Source organism: Carassius auratus, chromosome 21 (genome assembly GCF_003368295.1).
Source record: "Carassius auratus strain Wakin chromosome 21, ASM336829v1, whole genome shotgun sequence".
NCBI classification, from domain to species: Eukaryota; Metazoa; Chordata; class Actinopteri; order Cypriniformes; family Cyprinidae; genus Carassius; species Carassius auratus.
In genome coordinates this window covers 16,390,691-16,411,666 of record NC_039263.1, presented here as the reverse complement: position 1 = coordinate 16,411,666, position 20,976 = coordinate 16,390,691, and the positions used below count along the sequence as shown (strand labels likewise).

The following is a 20,976-nucleotide window of genomic DNA, read 5'->3' as shown; positions in this document are numbered from 1 at the left end:
AGCATTATTTAATGATTGTTAATGGTTAATCCAAAACAAATTATGGCAATAACAGCAATGACAGAGAAGTGACACCTGGGTATATGGCTCCACATCTAGGTCAGAAATTTGTTGTAGGCCATGTTTCAATGTAATTTTTCACTGAAAGTAAACTCGTATGCAGGTCTCTCCACTGTAGTATGGAATTCCCATTTTCACAATTCAGACAAGCTGGAATTAATTTAAGAATTTAAGTTTGGGATCAGTATTTTTTTTTATTATTATTATTATTTTTTTTTCTGTCTTGTTCATTCAAGACCGAATGTTTTGTAGATCACATAATTAAGATGGGTTTTGGTGAAATATAAAAATATTTTACCATTAAAATATTAATATTTCTTTTGAAAGTATACAAAGTATAACATTTCTATAATCAGCAAGAAAATGTAAGTATGTATAAGTAGCAGAAAAATCTCTAATTTCTCTCAATTGAATTTCAATGCTGTCTAGCAGAAATAATTGAGAAATTAAAAGGATTCCTATGGCTCTCTCTCCATCTTCCACCTCCGTTCCTTTTCGTTCCAGAACACACATTATTTTCTTGAAAAGAATTAATGGCACAGTGTCTTGCTTGTATCATCTAAAGCTTTGTGCTCATGAACACGATATGCTTGTTTTTAGAATGAACAAACACTCCTACACACAGAGCACCAGGTAGGAGTGTGAACATCCATATTCACAAACACGCTCAAACATATTGGACCATGCAGTTCCATACTGTAATGTGTGCTAATGCTATTTTTGCATGCCCATAAACAGATGTATTCACATTTACAAGCAAATACACAAATCGCAACACGTTCAAACACAAGCACACTAAGAATCAGGCACATTTGGACTCTCACACCACACGCTTTTATCTAGGCACCATCATGTACTATACATATATATATATATGCTAAGAAGTATTTTACTTTATGCCAACTTTAAAATACATGGACTAAAGGCCCCTGACCAAAAAAGTCAGGTTACAGTTGTCGAACATTTAAAGGTGCTGTAGGGAACTTTTGTAAAAAAATATTTTTTACATATTTGTTAAACCTGTTGTTATGTCCTGACAGTAGAATATGAGACAGATATTCTGTGAAAAAAATCGAGCTCCTCTGGCTCCTCCCAGTGGTCCTATTGCCATTTGCAGAAACTCCATCGCTGCCGGTAAAAAACAACCAATCAGAGCTGCGGTCCGTAACTTTGTTTGTGTTCAAAATGTAGAAAAATGTATATAATAAGCGAGTACACCATGAATCCATTTTCCAAACCGTGTTTTTGGCTTGTCCTGAATCACTAGGGTGCACCTATAATAAGTGTTTATATTCGGACTATTTTAGATTGCTTCGGGGATACCGCGGCGGAGTAACCCAGTACCTTTGTGATTTTTCATAGACATAAACGGAGAGAAGTAGTTCCGGCTACGATGTTCTTCCACAAGATGCAAGCAGTTCTGTTTATTAACCGCTAGAGCGTCAAAAGCATCAAAAGCAGCTTTAAGGGTCATATATAATATCATTTTTTTTTTTTTTTCACAAATAAATATAGATTATAAATTATAAAAAGTAAATACATTTAATAAAAAAATATATATACATATTTTTTAAATAATAATAATAATAAATTTTAATAATAATAATAATAATAATAATAATAATAATAATAATAATCATCATCATCATCATCATCATAACTGAGATATTCTTGGTTGTTTTCTTTAGTAGAAAGTTTGCTTTGAATTGCTGAAATTAATGAAATCAATGAAAGTCTTACTATCATTCTTAAAATTTTATAAAATAACTGGACAACTGGTGAATCATTTTTATTTACAATTGAATCAAATATGAAATTGCATTTGACACTTGTAGAATGCTCATTTTTGGTATGGTTCGCTGGAGAATAAAAAAGTTACTAAGTTCTTTATGCAATAAATATGATGCAAGTCAAAATGGCTTGCCTGTGGCATCAGTCTGTATGAAATGTTTTGGTTTAAACCTTTTATTTTTAAGCATGTGCTGTCGTGAATTTCAAGGAAACCTGGCAGTTGGATTTTTTGTGTGTGTTTGTTTCTCTCTGTGGTGGTGTTTTTGTTGCGTAGTGTTAATTGTTGATATAACTGAATAGAACAAAAGTGACCATGACATCCTAATGCAATCACCGCTCAGACACAATAACACAGTCCTGACTGGCTCTCTGAGGGGCTTTTGAGCTGTGTGTATATGTGTGTGTGTGCATGTGTTTGAACAGAGTGTAAGAGATGATGATTTCAGTGATTGAGCGCATGTGAGTTTTCCAAACCTCCCTCTGTGAAGCGTTCTGACAGCTATTTAATGTGTCTCATTTGCATGAGTTGATAAAGCAACAATCTGCTCTCTTAATCCACAGTGTGACACACCAGAAACGGCAAAATGGCCGACTGCATCCTCTGAATCCCCCCTCCGCTGCCAGGGCCGAGTCGGTTGCCACAGAGATGATATACGAGCAGCGGGCCACCCCGGCAATAACGGCGGACGGTAGATACATCTCACGCTACAGGAGCGAAACAAGATGTCACTGCCACCGGCTCTGAGCAATGAGTTTATCCCACACACACCTGTCTGTCACACTGAGAGGTCTACGTCACAAAACACACACACACAAAATACAACCATGCTAAGCATTCTGACTGGAAGTGAAAAAGGAATCACGCTCTGATGGTTAGATTGAATCTAGTGTTTATTAGCTCTTTTTAAAGGCATAGTTCACACAAAATTGAAAATCCGAACATTAATTACTAACCCTCATGTCAGTCCAAACCCATAAGACCTTTGTTCATCTTGGGAACACAAATTACGTTTTTTTTTTTTTTTTTTTACTTTTGGACCAGCTACTGTCGAAATACGAGCTTTGCACAATCGTCTGTTCTGCAGATCCTGTGGAAAATGGTGCAAAGCATGCATTTCAGAAAGAAATAGAGAGAGAAGTGCACCTTGGGGAGTTTTGACAGACTGCTGGTACAGAGATCACGATAATGGCAGTCCTCAGCAGGGTGACGAACCTGCGTAACATACAGTTCACCCACACAGTACACACACACACACTTTTCAAACGTCAAAATACAAATGCTATTTTATAATCATAGCAACAACAAATTAATAATATGACATTTTATGGAATAAATGCTCATCACAAAGAAGGAGTTACAGGTATGGAACGACACGGGTGAGTAAATAACAGAATTTTCATTTTTTTTAATGAAAATTTTCAGCTCTGCACTGTAGCATTCTGGGATTCCTGTAATTCTCTCACACTGCCTAATACAAGCTTAAAGGATCTAACATGTGATTGGATAACAAACACAAACACACACACACACACACACACAGAAAGAGAAGCAAGGGAAGATGGAGGTTCGGGTAATAGAGTGTGGAAACAAAACAATAGATTGGTGTAAAATTGCAAAAAAAAAAAAAAAAAGTATATTGTGATTGGCCTCCCGAATACTGCTGATGGGAAAATAAAGACGTCCCATAATACTTCACTAAAACAGCAGCCTGTCAGGGCCCAATAATCAAATGTTCACTAAATATCAAAACAGCAAACACATACGAGATAGAAAATTCAAATGTAAGAGACTGTTCTAAATAACCAGTGAGCTACCTACTGTACATACAGCAGGCAGCAATTTTAGGTGAACTACCAACATGAATGCTCTAAAAAAGCCTCTAAAACATGATCACTTCTTTTATCAAATTTTAAGGCAAAAAGCATTGCATGTATCCTTAGGGGCAAAAGAAACAAAACTATCTACTGTAATAAATACATTTATAAATTAATTTTACCCCAAACTTCTGTGTGGCATGTACAGCCCACCATCATTCAAAAGACTGGGGTCAGTGGGACTTTTAATGATCACCAAGCTCACCAGTTTCACAAGACCCTTCAGAAAACCATTCTGAAAACAGTTGCGCTGCTTAATATTTAGGTCTGATACTTCTTCTCAATTATATGATGAATAGAAAGTTCACAAGAATAGCATTTATTTAAAAAAGAAATATTTTGCAACATTAAGAAGTGACAGCTATTTGCAATAAGATGAGATATTTGCAAATTATTGCATCCTCAAAAAGAGATCAAAAAAGATCTTACAGATCTCAAACTTTTAGTGTATATTTTTTTGCCTATTAGAATATCACAGAATTTCCCTTGATGTGTCTGTATTAAAGTCAATGAGTTGAGTCTCTTGAATGACACACATAGCTGTGCATTTGCAGAGTGTTCCAAATGAGTCACTTACAGTTTGAAGTTCCATTTCATTTAATATGCTGCTAGACAGTTCACTAGGTTTAGAAACAGAGAGAGAGGGAGCGATAATGCAGTCTCTAAAGCCGATCATAAATATCATGTCTAAGAATAAAACAGCTGCTAGTACATAAATTCATAAAGCAGAACTGTAATTACAGTGCTGCTCAAATTTCAAATGCAGGGCCACAGTCGTTAGCTAATTAGTACAAACAAAACATCCTTAAGTAACACTGACATTTCAGAAAAGGTTAGGAAGTGTCGCTTTTGTGTGTGTACTTCCATCGGTCTGAATATAATAAGAGAGAGATTTGGAAGGACTGACTCGGATGGTAGAATTAACATAAATGTTATGTTGAATTTCGGGTCTCCTCTGATGTTGTCCCCTGTGATGCAGCTTAAATACTCTCACAAACTCTTAATGGACAGTCAAAGAAGAATGATTATTAATATGACGTAATTTAATTACAAAATGTGTTTGATGGTAAATGGTGGAGCGAAACCACGAAAACTTCTAAGCGCATTAAAGTTTGCTAGGATGATGGTTCAAGGAGCTTGAGAAGCACACAGAAGATACCTCCTATCTTTCTCAGAGCACTTCAGATGGTATGAAATTCCTTTGAAAGGATTCTTGGATGTGTGGAAGAGATTTAGCGAACAGCGAGGGTCCTTCCGGAGTGCTCGAGAGTGAAGACTTTCTCTGTTTTTTTTTTTTTTCATTCGTTTCCAAAGAGCTTCACACTAAGTGATATTACTGAGAGTTGCTTCTTTTTCTAATCGCAGTCCCACGGGATCAAAGTTCCCGGGAAGCCCCAGAGCTCTGTTCATATCTCTCTTTTTTTTTTCCTTTGAAATATAGAGCGAATCATAGCATTAGTTGTAATACTTGTTCTAGGCATGCAAAACGCATCAGAAAAGAACAGCAGCCATCACCATGAAATATGTAAAACAAGTATATGATTAAGTACTGATGTAGGCAAGTACTCACACTAGGGATTACTCATAATAGACTTCAGTTACACAAAATGCTATATTTGATTTTAATGCGTATGAAAATGGAGAATTGAAGAACAATCCTTTCAATATTTCAAACTGTTGTGCACCTTGGTAACGATTGTAAAAAAAAAATCAATATTCTGTTGGCTGTTTCTGTGTAAATTTGATCATAAAAGTATTCTAATGTAAACCAATGCATTCAGTTCAATACAAAATATACACAAAAATAGTCTATGAATTATTCATGCAAGAAAGATTTTTGCACTTTCCCTTACTCATGCTTGAATTAAACATACCATCATTCGTCAATAGGAAGTACTAAACATGTAAAAATACAATAGGGTGAAGAGGAAAATGTTTTAGAGCAAACAAAGATCCAAATTGCCAAAATTGCACATGGTAACTTTTAAAGTGGTCAGTTCACTTGTTTGTTCTGTAATCTTCTAAACTACAGTAAAAGCCTAAAAAGCCTTGGAAATCTAAAACCAAGCATTTAAGCCAGACAAAAGCCAGAGCGCTGGGGAAAGTTTCATCACTTCACTTTAAAGCTGCAGCATACAATTTTATTCAATGTCAAAATACTTTCTCCAATGTATTACATCACAAAAATGAATTTGACAGAAAGTTTATCCATAGTGACATACAGTACAATGCATACAAGGTTTAAATACATTTTTTCAGTATGCATTCTTCCTGGGAATCAAATCCATTACATGGGTAACACTCTAGCAACATTGATTGAAACAATGCAGTTTGGGGTCAGGAAGATTTTTTTTTTTTAAGAAATCAATACTTTCATTCAGCAAGTATGCATCGAATTGATCAAAAGTGACAAAGACTTCAACATTGTAAAGCTTTCTGTTTCAAACAACTGCTGTTCTTTTGAACTTTCTATAAACCAAAGATACTTTACAGAATACAAAGTGAGGACAACTGCCCACTGCATCATATGAGACAGACCATCTCTAATTTTTTGTTCAAATATCGATGTTCTACACAGTATATATTGTGAACATACACAAGTTTACTATAGATACAAATACACACCAGCAGCTTTTCAGCCAATCCATCTTTAAGGACCAACAAAGCTCAAGTAGAACATAAATGAAGTGTGACTGAAAATAAAGGTGGATGTGATCAAAGGAAAGATTAGAAGATATGGAAAGAAGAGATGAGCAGAGCAATGACTAGCAAAGACTAAGTTAAATGATATGAGGAGAATGGAGAACCCAAGAGAAGAAAAGCAAAGCCAAGAAATTAGAAAAAGTGAGAGATGTCGCCAAAAAGTGAAATAAAAAACGATTGACAAAGATATTAAAGGGGGGGGTGATCGTTTATAAAATAACTCGTTTTCACTCAATATTCTGTTAATCTTGATTACCTATAGAGTAGTACTGCATCCTTCATAACTCCAAAATGTCTTTAGTTTTATTATATTCATAAGAGAAAGATTGTCTGTACCGATTTTTCCCGGAAATACACGATCGGCTGGAGGCGTGACGTGTGGGCGGAGCTAAAAAATCACGAGCGTCAGTAGGCTTTTGCGTTGAGAGCATGTGGCAGCTGTGACATTACCGTGAGGACAAAACCAACCAAAACAAACCATGGCTAACAGTCAGATTCAGCATATATTTATGATCCAGAATCAGATCCAGAGGCTGAAATTTAACAAGAGCAGCTTCAGCAACAACGTCTCTATGTGGTATGTACTGAAACTGTATATATTTGCTTAGCGGTTTTGGAAAATGTTCCACTTTGTCGTCTTTTTTGTTTTTTAAGCTGTACATGTGGAAAGTGCAGTTTGATGACAACATCGCATGTTGTTTACTTGATGTGCTTACGCGCCGATAGCTAAGTTAACAACACAGAGATATTTGAAGCAGTTTTACTCACCGCCTGCGGTTCCAACACACGATCGTGACCCTTTTTCGTTGGGACTGCATTATCCTTAAGAAATAAACAATGTGCAAATCTGGCATCAAACTGGGCCTTGTTTGTAAAACAAGCATCTTCGAAATGCAGGGGAACAAACACAAACACTTGCACAACTCCGTTGATGCTCTGTAAAAATAAACTCCATCCACTGGTCCCTTAATGCTGTTTCTCTTTTGGTAATCTGTGCACACTCCTTTTGTGACATTTCCTGATGCTCTCGCTCTGATCAGTGAATGTCTGTGCTCTCAGTGCTCTGCTATACAGGAGCGCGCGCTCTTCCGGCAGAAGTGTCCTTAGGACCCATATAAGGAAATTCCGCTCCATCTAACGTCACAGAGCCATACTCGAAAAAAACTTTCCGAAACTTGTGACAAACCGGAAGGAGTATTTTTGGAACAAAAATACTCCTTCAAACTTACAACTTAATTTTTGAAACTTTGTCCATGTTTAGCATGGGAATCCAACTCTTTAACAGTTTAAAAAACTCAGTGTATGCATGAAATAGCATTCCACCCCCCCTTTAAAGACATGAAGTATACAGAAGAGAAGAGAAGAGAAGAGAAGAGAAGAGAAGAGAAGAGAAGAGAAGAGAAGAGAAGAGAAGAGAAGAGAAGAGAAGAGACTATGAACAACCAAAAGATTTCTTGATGAACATGACAGGCACATTAATCATGAATCACACTGAGCCGTGAGACACTGGAGAAATGGAGGAAAAGGAGAAGCCAGAGAGAAGTCTGCTTCCCACACTCCGTCTCCAAACCTACATCTTTAGAAGCATTTCCACGCAGAGCTGCTTTTAAGGAGTATATAGAATTCAAACAACATCAGGATGAGCGTTCAGATGAAATCAATCGCTTGGAAAGAGATTTCAAGAAAGCACCTTTACCATAAACCCACCCAAAATAACATCTTGCGTCTCCTTAGCATCAAAAAAAATTCATGAGCTTCATGAGTTATAAATAGATGGCAGATTCCTCATTTCGAAAAAGCTATATGAACTCCTCCTTCCCAGACGAAGCAACAAGAAACCAAACTGCACGATAACCTCAACCGTTCACCTGTCTCAGGATGTCCTTTGCATGGTCCATGTCTACCGAAAAAGGAGCGACCCTTCATTCGTTCGTTTTCCTTACACAAAACTCACCCTGACACGCTAGTTTTATGGAGTCTGGCGGGGAGTCTCATTCTGTCACTCAGCGTAATTAGCCTCTCCGCTCTCATTCAGATGCTGATCAGAGCCTCCGAACATGGAGACAGGTGAAGGAAAATCAGCAGGAGCGAAGGAGGAGGGTGATGAGAAGAAGCAAAAGAGGGTGAGAGAAGAAGAAAGATTATAAAGAGAGAGAGATTGATCTGAAGCCCCACCGTGAGCCACAGCAGGGGGCATTACGGCTCGAGAGTAGAGTGTGAGTGTACAGGCCTCTTAATGTAAAGCATCTGTTCAAATACATGATATCAAAGAATCACGGGAGAATCATGACCAAAAGTCCCCTAAGGATCCCGGAGAACTGTTTTTGCTAAATGAAGGTCGGATTCCAGATTCTTTTGCTCTTAAGGGAAGTCCCTTTGAGTGCGTCCTGTGGCAAACATCTGTCTGAATCACGAAGATGCTGCATTCACTTCGTGTCTGTCTTCTGGATGTCTTAGATCCTTAGCCAAATACCTATCTCCCTGTCTCACTCGTTCTCTCAGAAAAGAAAGAATAGCATCAAGGGAAAACATATTTCAGGTGCTTAGTTAAAGAAGAACTGTGGGATTTCTGTATTATGTCAAATTTTGGACAAGAAACACTCATTTAGACGAGTAATGCCATGTGACTGAAATGCAAAGCATTCAATTCCAGTTTGCTTTGTTCACTGTGTAGTTCATGACAAAAGCACTTAAATAATACAACAAAACAATTATTGTTAAAAAAATATATTTCTATATTAAGATATATTAAGAAATAAAAACGCAACTGGGAATTCAACTTTCTTGACTCCAGAACGAAGCAAAATACTCATCACAAGTTAATTTTGAAAACATATATTATCAAGATTAGAAAATCCATACTGTTAAACATTTTTAAATAACATAAATTAGTGTGGCAACTTTAATGTACGTCTAACGCTAAAATAAAAATTGAAACAAAGTGCAAAATAAATAAATTTAAAACTACAATAGCCCTGAATGTCACAAACCTTTTCATCTTACAAGCATAAAACTGTTTCAGCCTTGTAAATAAGCATAACTGATAATGGTCCGTCCGTGAAGCAGTTATTCAGATATAAGTTGTAATGCTTGGCCAAACATAGAAGAAATCAGCATTTTTATGAAAGGGAATGTTGATGCATACTTAAATCTCAGATGATCAATGTGTAATTCAAGAATCCACTCTGCATATTCTCAATATATAATCTGCAGGGTTTTTTTTTTTTTTTTGCCATAAAAGATCAATAATGACTGTTATTTTGAACACAATGTGCAAGCCAACTCCATTCACTTTTCCCTTTCAATCTCTCAATTCATTCATTACAAAAACTCTTATCATCCATCAGGCAGAAAGGCTTGTAATTACAGCCTTTAAGTAAGTGGGAATCAGTTCTCTCTCTCTTTTTCTCCATCTCTCTCGCTCGGCTTACTCTGCTTGAACCAAACGGAGCCAATGTAAAGTGTATCTCTCCTAGTCTCTCGATTGCATAGCATTATTAAATGAACCTCAGAATATATTACAATCTCTCTTTCCAGTGCTCAGACAGCTTTAGGAGCAGAACAGATAAAATATACCTTAAATGTTGTCATTTTGTCATTTCATTAAAAATCTGGAAGCAGAGAGGAACCGAGTTCCATAAAAAAAAGTTAATATCTCTCAAAAAGAACGAAAGCGGATCGTTCTGGTGAATTTATTAATGTCATTATTCTCCTGTCAGTGCGCATATGTGGCATATGGAAAAATGTCACTCATAAAACTTGCACCTCTTACCTTTTTTGGCCCAGAATCCATCACAGCCTGAGATAATCATTACAGCAAGGTGAGACAGAGCTTTTAACGACTCTTACAAAACAGAGAAATCACTAGCTGACACCCCACTGTCCTCTATAATGGAAGTTCGCTGTCTTCTGAGTACAGTTAAGGAAGTTACACCATGACATGTGCAAACTGCTAAAACTATAAATGACTGACACACAATCTACGCGATGCCGGTACCGAGATACAGGAACATCAATCAAACAATTTACCCTGCCATGATTACAACCAGGGAAAGAGCATCACAAACGTCACTTTAGTCAGGAATTAATATCAAATGTCTTTTTATTTTACATTAGCTATAAATGTCCCATAAAAATATCACCTGGATATGTAATTCTGGAAGAGTAAAGATAGTAAATGCAAAACTGATTTTATTACTTGTCAATATCTGTCTAAAAGGAATATTTTGGTCACATTTTATTTTAAGGTCCAATTCTCGCTATTAAACCATTAACTATGACTTTTGCTTCAATAAACTGCTAATTTGCTGCTTATTAATAGTTATTAAGGTAGTTGTTAAGATTAGGCATTTGGTATGATTAGGGATGTAGAATGTGATTATGCAGAATATGTGTTTTATAAGTATTAATAAACAGCCAATAAGTTAATAACATGCATGGCTAAGAACCTAGTTAACATTGAGAATTGGTCTCTATAGTGTGTGTTACCATTTTTTTTAGCTATTTACATTGCATATTTTATTTATAACACATTCTAAAAAATAATATATCAAACATTATATTATATTATGTACATGTAAAAAAACATAGGATTTCTATATTACCATTTCATAAACAAAATACCACAATATCGTTTTGTGATGCTACCTGCTATCTTTCTGCACAGTCTAAAATGGTCTGTTTACATAAAAATAATCTTGTCTATTAGAATTAAAAGGTCACAGTAGTTAAACTACAATAATGTGTAATTGTGTTTATGCAGAGTGATATTTTCTTTTTTCTGTGACGCCAGCTCTGGTCACCGCTGCTGAAGTTTAAATGTCAGATTCTGAGGCATGGATTAGAGGGGTTTAAAACCACAGCTCTGTTTAATGACTTCCTGTGAGAGAGTTATTTTTTCACTTGACATTTTTTTCCAGACATTCATCATAAATATCTACAGTATGTGAACGACAACCAGTGATGGGCATGTTTATCTGGTAGAAGCTACTACTTCTACTCTGCTTTTTTACTTTCCACATCAGAGATTTTACATTTAACATCATCTAAAAGGTTTTGTACACACATGCTGTAGCCATTAGCATGACTAGCTTTCACTAGCATTACTGCATTTCACAAAATCAAACACACACACAAAAAAAGATGAAAATTCATGAATAAAAACACTTCAGTAAGGGACAGAGTGAAGCTAAGGGAGCATCTCTTGACAACTGAGCAGAAAACCTTTCTGCTGAAAGTAATTTCAGGGAGGAAACAGCCTGTATTAAATACATGAATGAGTGATAGGCTGCAGTATTTTCAGCAGAGCAGAATTCATATTCACTGAACTTCTGAACCCTGAAACACAGAGGGATACACTCGCACACACGATGAATAAGCGCCAGGTACCAATAAACCATCACTCATTGTCACAAAAGCACAACTTCACTATCACCAAATGTATAAAATGTGTGCTTGAGTCTCTGCACCCCCCACCCCCCCACCCCATTCTGAAATAGCAAAAAAAAAAAAAAGCTAACAAGCTAAGTGTAGTCTGTTTACTTTAGGTGGAAAAACTTCACTATACTGTAAACCCGAACATTCAAATTAATTAAATACATTAAGTAGTGTATACTCAAAGTTTTAGGAAAGGTTCTACATTTTTGAGTAATTTTAACTAATTGTTTTTTATTAAATGGAACTTTTTTGTGAATAAGCATAACTTAAAAACAAAAATTTAATACAACTTAATAGGATTAAGTAATTACATGATAAGAATGATGAAGTCATGTTATTTCTATTGTTTCAAATAGAGATCACATAAAAACAAACTTAATTTATTTAGCATATTTATATGTATATAGGCTTGACTGCCATCTTCTTCGACTTTAATGATTCAAACAAGCTTTGTGAATTTTGCAATTGGTCCAATTTGTGTTTGCCATTTGTCTGATTGCATTAAATATGTGAACAGGTTATTCGTGGACATATGTCCTGACTGGACTGTTTAAAGTCAGCTTTGTTTAGTAAGCTCTTCAGTATATGCAATTCTGTTTTTATCTAAATACACTGTAAAACCGAACATTGAAATTAATTAAATGAAATGAGTTACTGTCACTCAAATAATAATGAGAGTACATTGGACTTAATTGAAATACGTTTTGTAGACTCAAAATTTTGCTGTAGTAAGGTGAACTTAACTTTTTAGTTCCCAGCATGCTTTGCATCAGACAACAAGGATATTATTTTGGGTATTTTTACATAAGACCAACATAGAGAGACATAAGATGGTACTTAAAAGTTGTGTTATGTTAGGATTTACATAGTTTTCTGTAATGTTGGTTTTGTAGTGTTACCACTGTGGTGAAGAGTAAAGCCTGTGGTTAGGCTGAGGATGGACAGATAAACTTAAAGACTGCATACTGCATGTTGTTTGACTATTTACATGCAAGTATTGTAAGTCTTTTTGGCAACTACATTACACGCCAGTGTGCTAACTGTACACAGTGTACTAGTTTTACTAACGTGTACTTAAAACAATGACATCACAAACGAATAAAAACTTATTCGGGTTTACAGTGTAGGAATCTCCACCAGTCAGATATCAGTATTACAATATATTGTGTCTATAGACATAATTAACATTTAAATCAATAATTTTATATTTATACATTGTTTTTGATTTAATTGCAATGCTTTATGAGATTCTATTTCCTTCCGTTGCTTGGTTTTCAAATACTTTTTCTGCTTCAAATCAAAGTTTCTAATGTTGTGATTTGTAGCTGGGTTCATGGCTATCAACTCTTTAATAAAGACCTTTGAAAAATATATATTTTGGGAACCAAAGCTGCTTAAAAGTTGATGGTCAGTGTTTCGTAGTGTTGCATGTTTGGAATCATGATTCCTAGTTGGATTCTGTTGCAAAACAACAACAACAAAAAAAAGCTAACAATCATGACTCTTGGGTCAACTCTTTCACCATAAACACCAGTTTACCGGTCAACATCATAGCTATACAGATTCATCAGCTAGATCAGCACTAAACCAGGCTGGAAAAGCATGTTGGTCTATTGTTCATGCAAATTTCTGGGAAATTCTGACTATTTTTCTATTTTTTTTAGCTGTTTTGCCATCTGTGCTGCACTGTAGATCAATTACGCTCCATTAGTCAATCACAGCGCTCCCTATTGACCTCTTCTTCAAGGTCTTCTGACTATTATTTCTAGCTGATTTCCACTGAAATGACAGTCGTTTAGAGGGTTTCAGGCTTGGTTTCACCCATTTTACCCATGTAATGGAGCCACTAGTATCATCTCAAGTGTTTGTACTAGTACAAACATATATGAAAGTGAAAGCGTAGAAATACATACAAATGCACACACCCAGCCTGTTCTTCCCTGACACATCCCTCCATTGTTTGCCCAGTTACATGTGCTGTCTCTCTCCCAGAGGTATAACCCTCATCTCTCTTCATTAGCCTGTAATGCTCACTAATCAGAGGTTATAACCTGTCTCACCTTTCGTTTCCACTCAGCATCAGGTCCAATAAAGTGCACATTAACACGGTTCACCCTCCTCTGAATTCATCACTCTCTGCAAACGTCTGTCTTTCTTTCAAATACGAGGCTGGAAATAACATGAATGCACTTTCTGAGGTTTATTAAGAGTTATAAATGCAGAAAGCAAAAACATCCACAAATAATCCTTTCTTTTCCCCTATACTAAGTTGGTCTCTTAAGGATATGATACAGAAGTAGTCTATATTCAATCATTCTAATGAGACTGTACATGCTCAGCGTAAAAAATGATTAATTATAGCTTCAGGCCTTAAGTGGAGACTTTAAAAGTATTCATTAAGCAAAAATTTCATGGAATATATCAGTACAGAGCCTAAAAAAAAGGTTTTAATGGTGATTTACATTTGCAAAGGTGACAAGGAGCTCTGTGATATGAATCAGATTCAATTATGCTAAAAGAGAAACTATTCTAAATTTACAGCCGATAAAATCCCAATGTATATTCAGCAGCGGCGTTGCAGTAATGCATGTCAAAAGAGTTTCAGATTCTGATAGGAGGGATTAAACGAAGCAATATACAAAAATGAGGAAAGTCAACGCTGGTCAAGGTGAGGTCACAAGCTCATATGAAAAACATGAGACTGGTCTATAGTAACCCATAATTAGCTTCATGTTTATTCATTCCGAATGAGGGTAGAGAGGACAAGAAAAACCCAGAAAAAGTATGTGTGTGTGTGAATGTGCAAGTTTATTATTGTCGAATGGCTTTTGGGACGGAATAGAGAGAGGAAGTATGCGTATGTGTGTGTACATGGCGCATGCCGATTAACGCTAACATTCACCAAACACCCAGGCTTACCGCTAATCCCTGTACACTGATGCGCTTTAGAATGTAACAGAGCCCACTGACAGTCAGAAAACTTCCCTTTAATTGATCGTCTTCAGTTGAAACTGGTGGTCGATCTTTTCTCATTTGCTGTTTAAAGGGATGCTCTTTTTCCTTCCCATGCATAAACATTAACATCTTCCTAGCCTTTTAATCCTGTGGATTTAGCATAATCAATCAAGCATAATCACACGCAAGCAAATCAGCCCTAATCAAACGCTAACGCTTCGCACAGTTAATGACCAGGAGAGCTTAGCTGCTTTGGTTTAGGCATTCATTATGAAAGTAAAAGTGAACAGTCATAGTAAAACTGTTGACTTCGCTGTAAACAAACTGAACTAAACCAAACCACCACCAAGGCTGCACAATTTGGGGAAATATAATCAAATACAATTTTCTTGATAAAAATCACTAGGTTTGCTGTGCTAGTTTGTAGGGCTGCAAAAATCCCCCAGCATTTGTTCAAGTTGCCAGCCACCGCTAGCATTTTTGATCATTTTTGCAAGTTTAATGGCCCTGCAGAATATATTGTTGTATGAATATCTGAGCATGCAATATGCCAAAACAAAGAACAGAGCCTCTGCTGTTAAACAACAACAACAAAAAAAACTTTTATTCTAGCTTCATGCAATCTTTTTATCAAGACTTGAATGTGGGTAAGTTTCATGAAAAAAAAAAAAAAAAAACATTTGAACAAAAGGCTGAGAAAAATCGTGCTTTTTTCAAAGAGTACGTCTAGACCAGATTCAGAACGATGATCAAGACATCGATGGGACAGATTGCTTCCATCATCACATCCAAAGCTTGCACAGTCGTAGATCACTTCCTGGATCAACATTTCAGTGTTCTTAACATTCGGCATGGCAGTTTTAATTTAGATGCGGTTTAGTGCTCGAGGATCGTGTTATTTTATATATTACTCTTAAAATATTAGTTCCAAAAAGGGGGTTTTCACAGTGATTCCACAGAATTCCACAGAGTTAAAAGTTGGCGTATGTTGTGTTTCCAATTGCACATTGTATTAAACACTGGATTATGAGCTGCACACATGTAAATGAACAGTGCAAGTCTTTAATCTAAAACAAGCAGCGCATATATTTACTGAATTAAATTGATTTAATTCAATTTAATTCAACTTTATGATTACACTAAGCCATACAGTATCTCAATTTTGTTGCGATAACCTTATTTTAACACTTATTGTGAACTGCTGTCAATACAGAAACAAAACTTTAGAATTAAATGGTATAGTTCGAGCTAATGGGGTCATGCTAACCAGGCAAAAATTGACCCATTGGTACAAACACTGGCCAAACAGGACAATGGCCAAGTGTTTATTTTGGAAGAGCCGTTTTTGCAGCTAGTTGCAAAGCCAAGCCTCGCTTTGTTACCGGCGCATCACATAAGACGTTCGGCTGAGTGCACATACCCTGTGTTTTCAATCCCAGACTGAAGTAATCAAATCAGGAGCCGCTGGGAGATTAAATCTGGACTCGGCTGGTCAGCTGCCTGACCAAGCATTCTCTTGCACACCATTTCCTGTGCCAATCTTTACTATTATTCACACCCTCTCTTTTCATTCCTCCTTCCTCCTCTTTATCTCTCTCTGACAGTACCTTTCTATTACTCCCTCTCTCCATTCATCGTCATCCCCTCATTCCTGCTTTGTATCTAGAAGGAAGGTGCAGCAATAAGACCACTAACTTTCTGTCCTTTCCAAGAAACCTTTCTAGTACAGTTACGCAATGGACTTTGCCTGTACATAAATTACTCTTTCTAGTCATTATTACAATGATTTAATTGTGATCATTCATGTCCCATCATGTCATCAGACACTTAATTGACCTTTTTTCTTCCATGAAATACTAATATAGATGAGATATATTGTAAATCCAATATCCTGACAATTATTGTGAGAATTGTTAGATAAAGTCATTTATTTATTGTTATTTATATTCCGTGGTACACACAGGCCTCCGTATAACCATAAAACTTTTCCATCCAAATTGAAGCCAATGTTCCATGCTATACAATAGCTTTGACTGAATTTTAATCATATTCTTAAAAAACTGCTAAACTATGCGAAATAAAATAAGTACTAAAATTTCTAAACTGACATTGAAATAAATTACAGCTAATTAGAAACAAAAACAAATTAAAAACCAAAACATTACAAAAAGAAAAGAAAATGTGAACTTAAAAAAGAAAAATAAAGCTAATTGAAAATATTAATAAATACTTGGCTAATGGTATTTGTACACCATACTGTTTGTATACCACAAAATGTGTTGCCTTGTTTTAACAAGCATATTGAGGTGTAAATCTTGCAACTTCATCAATAAAGAGATTAAATTGAAGTCCTTCATAAATGAAACAACAACAGGAGATAAATCTTTAAATGTGACCCTGGTTGCATGTCAGCAGGAAGCGTCTTCGATCCAGTGTGCCACGACTTTGTTCAATGAGAGCAGAGAAAGATGATTCCAGCTGCACATAGCTAGGACAAATGCAACAGAATGCCCCCCATCACCACAACTCTGTACTTGGTCCTTACTAAAATCCACCCGAGGGACTTTTACTGTCAGCCAGGAATTTGACGAGCTGAATTTAATCATCTCGGTGAAACATATTAAAAGACAGCTTTGAGTTTGCAGGTCATTCAAAGGCAGCTGTAAAACTCTCCGTTGAATATTAGAGAGGCTTTCTGCAGCTAATCATGTCCAACGCTGCTGAATTCAGATTGAACCAGAAGGAATACTAAACAGACACATACAATTTGTCTCTAATCATATCAGTCAGCTCATAGAGGACTCACTAAGAATGAACTGCAGCCACTAAAAGTGGCATTTAATTGCATGTGCTGTCCGCATTGTTTTAGCACCCAGTTCACTAAAGAAATTATGCAAATTGTATAACAGTGCAAATGTGGCCACATTATATGTTGAATGCAATTTGCATGGAGCAATTCCCAATCTTGCGGGTTGCTTCTGAGTCCTAGGTTGCAGATTATTGTGATCTGGCATACAGTAAACCACAAAAAGTCTCATTTACAGAGAAAAAAAACTGTGTCAAAGACAAAGAGTTCGTTTCAGAGCAACTAGTTAAAAAGACTGTGGGTGCTCAAATGAAAAAAATAAAAAAAGTGCACTTTTTAGCATGTGTGGACAGTCTTTGAATCTGAAAGTGAGAAGTGTTAAAAAAAGACAGTTTTTGATGGATGGTAACAGTTGAGGAGACATGCAAGGTGATTTTATTATAACCACTGTCACTTAGCATTAGCTCACTTAGCATGTCTCCTCTTTTGCACCAGCTGCTATCCTCTAACCCCCAAGCACATGCTTTTTGTGCTGCACAGCGAAGTAACATCTTCTGTGGCAAAACCAGCGTGACCTCATCACTGTAATCAAGAGTGTAATGAACCATATGAATACACTATATCATTACACTATAAACGTCCCACATACTGCCATCAAATTTCACAGAAAAAAGAAACACGTTTAAACCATTAGTAAGACAAAGCTGCAGCAAATAACGACCTTCCCTTCAAACATGATCATTAGAGGGAGATCGGAAGAAGACCCAATGGCGGTTGCCTCACGGTCAGAGGGACACATCCTCTCTCCGCTTTGCAGCTCCGCAATTAGTGTTATTGAGCGGAGCCATTCACGGTGGCTAACTGACCCTTACAGAGTGTCATCTGCAGTCCCTACACCTTGCTTCATTAGTTCACTGTGGCTCTGGGGTACTCTGGTTGTGCGTATTGTTAAATGTACTATTCATTCCTACATACACATGTAAAATAAATAAAATTAAATATATATATATATATATATATATATATATATATATATATATATATATATATATATATATATATATATATATATGTGTGTGTGTTTGTGTCATATATGTTCTTATATACAGTTCTTTACTAAACTTAAGGGGGGGGGGGGGGTGAAATGCTAATTTTCACTCAATATCCTATTAATCTTGAGTACCTATAGAGTATTACTGCATCCTTCATATCTCCAAAAAGTCTTTAGTTTTATTATATTTATAAGAGAAAAATAGTCTGTGCCGATTTCTTTTTTGGAAAAACATGAGCCACTGGAGGCGTGACGTGTGGGCGGAGCTAAAGAATGACGAGCGCGAGTAGGCTTTTGCGTTGAGAGCATTTGGAAGTTGTGACATTACCATGAGAAAAAAAAACATCATCCAAAACAAACCATGGCTAACAGTCAGATTCAGCCGTTTATTTATGATCCAGAATCAGATCCCGAGGCTGAAACTGAACGAGAGTAGCAGCAGCAACGACTCGCTCCGAGCGGGGCTCGAACCCGGGTCTCTGGCATGGGAGGCGGATGCACTAACAAGGAGGAAGAGACATTTTAAGCAGTTTTACTTACCGCCTGCGGTTCCAACACACAATCGTGACCCTTTTTCGTTGGGATTGCATCATCACTGTGGAGGAATTTTGGTCCCGTCAACTATGCAGAATTGTTGTAATTCAGCCACATTGGAGGGTTTTCGAGCATGAACCGTCTTTATAAGGTCATGCCACAGCATCTCAATAGGATTCAGGTCAGGACTTTGACTAGGCCACTCCAAAGTCTTCATTTTGTTTTTCTTGAGCCATTCAGAGTTGGACTTGCTGGTGTGTTTTGGATCATTGTCCTGCTGCAGAACCCAAGTTCGCTTCAGCTTGAGGTCGCGAACAGATGGCCAGACATTCTCCTTCAATTTTTTGGTAAACAGAATTCATTGTTCCATTTATCACAGCAAGTCTTCCAGGTCCTGAAGCAGCAAAACAGCCCCAGACTATTACACTACCACTAGGGATGCACCGATCATGATTTTTTATGGCCAATTCCGGTACCGATTTTTTTTACAAGCAAACTGACCGATTCCAATACAAACTGAATGATTCCAAAAATTTCAGATTTTTTCTTCTTTAAGCAACAAACAAGAAAGAAGGAAAGTATGAATAAACAAGATATTTATTTGGTATTTAATAGGCCAAACTGGCTTTTGGCTATTGAAAACAAAAACCGTAACCATCTGAAATTACCGGCAGGAATTGCACAGTAAGTACCCTACATTCAATACAAACATAGATGGTACAGACGTCAGCAATTCACTTTTGTTTTTGAATTGGGTTTAAACTACATAGAACTGAAGTTAAAGGCAACAACTGCATAGTTCTACAATCCAAACAACATAATCAACACACTTTCAATAAGATGTTTCTTAATCAGCATTCAGTATTTTAGTTTTTACATTTGTTTAAAAAAAAAAGTATTTACCAGTAAGACTAAATAAAAGTATACTATATATGTAAATTATTCCAAAATTATGTCGATGTAATTTTATGGTAAAGTAAAAATAAATAATCCTATACAGAACTGACGTTTACTTCTGGCTTTCCAAACGTGTATGCAAGTTCTACTTAAAAAAATAAATAAATAAAAAAAATTCTGTTTTGTCACAGTTTCGTTTCTCATCCAACATGCGAGAAGTTGAACTAAACATCCCTTCACTGTCTGCGCTTGTGCAAGGCGCGGACAGATAAAGCTTGCGCAACTTCAGTGAGCGCAGCAAATGGACTCTTATTTGTGCACCAGTAGCCTACACCCACGGCTGTTCACTTCCTGCTATCTGTGCCTCAGACATGTAGCTCTGCCCTTCCAGTGCTGAACGGCTGCCTGTGTCCTGCATACAGATTTCGAAATGCTTCCAAACAAATGACATGATAGCGAATGATTACAATGTAGTCTGTGCTCGCGGGCATACTTCCGGAAAAATCGGCCGAAAAAAGACCAAAAACCGGCCGATTGCTGATCTCGTACTTTAAGCAAAAACCATCCGGTTCCGATTCATGGCCGGTCAACCGGTGCATCCCTAACTACCACCACCATATTTTACTGTTGGTATGGTGATGTTCTTTTTCTGAAATGCGGTGTTGCTTTTACGGCAGATGTAATGGGACCCACACCTTCCTGCAGTTCTTTGGATGTTGTTGTGGGGTCTTTTGTGACCTCTTGGATGAGTCGTCGCTGTGCTCTTGGGGTAATTTTGGTTTGGTTGACCACTCCTAGGAAGGTTCTCCAATGTTCCATGTTTTTGCCATTTGTGAACAATGGCTCTCACTGTGGTTACCTGGAGGCC

General features: G+C 36.7%; 1 protein-coding gene across 2 annotated transcripts in view; it reads right to left on the bottom strand.

The window, feature by feature from the left end:
• Positions 1-20,976, bottom strand: part of unc5da (unc-5 netrin receptor Da) — a 179,954-nt gene that overhangs the window by 67,267 nt on the left and 91,711 nt on the right. The window contains exon 1 of one of the 2 annotated variants that reach the window (XM_026196318.1): positions 2,996-3,066. The exons of the other annotated variant lie outside the window; for it this stretch is intronic. The gene's annotated coding sequence lies outside the window, so the exon portion shown is untranslated. Of the gene's footprint in view, positions 1-2,995; positions 3,067-20,976 lie in introns of those variants that run through there. 2 annotated transcript variants of the gene reach the window in all.